Below are 3,651 nucleotides of genomic sequence, written 5' to 3' on the forward strand. Positions count from 1 at the left end.
TTGTTAATGAGTCTTCCTCCAATCCTGATGCCATGTTTCTCTACTTAACCAAGCATGATATCCGTCTCCAGTGACTAGTCCATCCTGACAACATGACCAAAGTACAAGAGACAAAGTCTTGTCATCCTCCCTTCTAAGGAGCATGCCAGCTGTGCTTCATTCCAGACAGATTTGTTCTTTCTTCTGACCAAAACAAAAACCAAACCCACTGCTGTGGAGTCGATTCCCACTCATAGCGACCCTGCTGAAAGTGAGGATGACTTAAAGCACTTACTGACGAAGATTAAAGGCTGCAGTGTGCAGTATGGTTTCCAAGGTGGTAAATCTTTACAAAAGTAGAGCATTCTTCACCAACATAATAATTCAAATGCATCAATTCTCCTTCAGTCTTCCTTAGTCATTGTCCAGCTTTCACCATGCATATGAGGCTCTTGAAAATACCATGGCATGGGTCAGGTGCAACTTGGTCTTCAAAGTGACATCTTTGCACTTTAACACTTAGAGAGGTCTTTTGCAGCCGATTTTCCCAATGCAGTTAGTAGTTTCATTTAATTTTTTTTTTAACTTTTCTTGAACATTTTATTATAAAAATTTTCAAGCATACAGAAAAGTTGAAAGAGTTGTATAGAGAATATCTATTTACTCACCATTGAGATTCTACAATTAACATCTCACTGTATTCATCTCACATCCCTCCATTCATCTGTCCATCTCATTTTTTGTACATTTCAAGAGTAAGTTGCAGATGTCAGTATACTTCATTCCTAAACACTTCAGCATGTGCACCATTAACTAGAATTTAATATTTGTTTACAGTTTTTTTGTTTGTTTGTTTAGAGATAATATTTGCACAAAGTGAAATGCATAAATCTTAAATGGATCATTCCATGAGAATTGAAAAATATACGTACATATACATACTTCTACCAAAATATAGAACATTGCCATCACACTGGAAAGCTCCCTTTGTGCCCCTTCCTGGACAATGCACTGCCTAGAGAGTTTTTCACTGTACATCTTTTATATGGCAGAGACTGCTCTTCATCAATACCCATTATCCTCTTCCTGCAGAGTGATAGGATGTTTAGTTGAACACGTCTGCCCAGATGAAGCCTACATTTCCCAGTCTCCCTTGCAGCTTGATGTGACTATGTGATTAAATCCCGGCCTCTGTAGTAAGTAGAAGCATCATGCAAAAGCTTCTAAAAATCTTCCTTAAATGACAACTAATGTTTTTGCCCCTTTATTATCTTCCCTTCCTCATTTCTGTTGCCTAGAACAGAGATATCATGGCTACCACCTTGGCCATGAAAATAGAGACACACTCAGGGATAGTGGGCCAGTGAGCTGGAAAGAGTCTGGGTCATTGAACTCTTCATGGATCAGAAATGCCCTCCAAGCCCTGGACCACCTACTCCAGGTGTTCATGTGATCTACTTTGTTTCATCCACTGTCTAATGACCAGTCTAGAACCAATTGCTGTTGAGTCAGTTCCGACTCATGGAGAGATATTCCATGTGTACCAGAGTAGAACTCTACTCCATAGAGTGTTCAATGGCTAATTTTATTAACACATTTTATTGAAATATAATTTATGTACAGTGAAATGCATAAAGCTAAAAGGATGTGGCTCAATGCTGTGTGTGTGTGTGTGTGTGTGTGTGCAGTGTTCCCTCCCCTCCCCTCCCACCCCTGGTAACCAACAAAGAAAATTTCCTTCCATATATGAACCTTTCCTTGACTTTTTACAATAATGAACTAATACTATATTTGTCCTTCTGTGATTGACTTATTTCACTCAGCATAATGTCCTCCAAGTTCATCCATGTTATACGGTGTTTTGCAGATTCTACATTATTCTTTAATGTTGCATTTTATTCCATTGTGTGTATGTACCATAGTTTGCTTATCCATTCTTCTGTTGATGGGCCCCTAGGTTCTTTCCATCTTTTTGCTATTGAAAGTAGTGCTGCGATGAACATGGGTGTGCATATATCTGTTCTTGTCCTGGCTCTCACTTCTTTAGGATATATACCTAGTAATGGGATTGCTAGGTCAATTTAAGCTTTTTAAGGAATCGCCACACTGTTTTCCACAATGGTTATATCACTTTATAGCCCCACCAGCAGTGTATGAGAGTCCCAATCTCTCCACATGCTTGCCAGCATTTGTTGTTTTCCGTCTCGTTGAACTTTGCCATTAGTGCTGGGGCAAGATGATATCTCATTGTTGTTTTGATTTGCATCTCTCTGATGGCTAATGATCGTGAGCATTTCTTCATGTATTTGCTGGTCTCCTGAATATCCTCTTTGGTGAAGTGTCTACTTATGTCTTCTGCACATTTTTTAATTGGGTTGTTAATCCTTTTGTTGTTGAAGTGTTGGAGTCTTCTATAAATTCTGGAGATAAGTCTCTTGTCAGATGTGTCATTGCCAAATTTTTTTTCCCAATCTGTAGTTTCTCTTTTTACTCTTTTGTAGAAGTTTTTTGAAGCACATAAATATTTCCTTTTCAGAAGGTCCCTTTCATCTAGTTTATCTTCAGCTGTTTGTGCATTTTGGGTTATGCTTGACAATCTATTTATGCCATAAATTGTTGTTGGTGTTATGTACTGTTGAGTCAGACCCAACTCATAGGGACCCCTCCTTGGGTTCTGAGGCCATATCACTATGGAAGTAGATTGCCCAACCTTCCTTCCAAAAATTAGAGCCTTAAATTTGCACCCATTTTTTTTTCTTGAGGAACTGTGGAGTTTTAAGTTTCCCATTTAAGTCTTTGATCCATCTACAGTTAGTTTTTGTGTGTGGTGTGAGATTCAGATCTTGTTTCATTTTTCTGAAAATGGATATCCAGTTTTGCCAGCATCATTTGTTAAAGAGACAATCTCTTCCCCATTAATGAATTTCAGCCATTTGTCAAAAATCAGCTGACCGTAGGTCGATCGATCTGTTTCTGGGTTCTCAATTCTGTTCCACCAGTCTACATGTCTGTCTGTTGTTGTACCAGTACCATGCTGTTTTGACAACTGTGGCTATACAGTAGGTTTTGAGATCCAGGAGTGTGAGACCTCCTCTTTTGTTCTTCTTAATAGTGCTTTACACTTATCTGAGGCCTTTGTCCTTTCTATATAAAATTAGTGATTGTTCTTTCCATATTCTTAAAGAATGCTGATGGGATCTGGATTGGAGTTGCATTGAATGTATAAATTGCTTTGGGTAGAATTGACATTTCCTTTATTTTGTTTGTTTGTTTGTTTATTTTATTGTGATTCGGGTGAAGGTTTACAGAGCAAATTCACTTTCCATACAGCGGTTCACATATACTTTGTCTCATGATATTGACCACAGTTTACCACAATGCAACAGGTCCCCTCCCACTTCCTCCCCTTAGTTAACCTCTTCCCTGTGTCCACCCCTCCGTGCACTCCTGCCCCCTGAGCTGTCTCCCTGTGCATAAGCACCCCTTCTTTCTCCCATGATTGTTCTCTCCAAGAATGTATCTACTTGAGGTAAATGTTCAACTCCTATGCCTGTCTTTTGTTTGGCTGGAAACCACAGGTGTGGGTTCAATTGCAAACCTGAAGGACAGCTAGGGGCCATAGTCTCAGTGGTTCTACCAGGCTCTATTGGACCAGCAAACCTGGTCCCCCCC

Source organism: Orycteropus afer, unplaced genomic scaffold, assembly GCF_000298275.1.
Source record: "Orycteropus afer afer isolate SDZICR_OR568_19922 unplaced genomic scaffold, OryAfe1.0 scaffold00073, whole genome shotgun sequence".
In the NCBI taxonomy this organism is placed as follows: Eukaryota; Metazoa; Chordata; class Mammalia; order Tubulidentata; family Orycteropodidae; genus Orycteropus; species Orycteropus afer.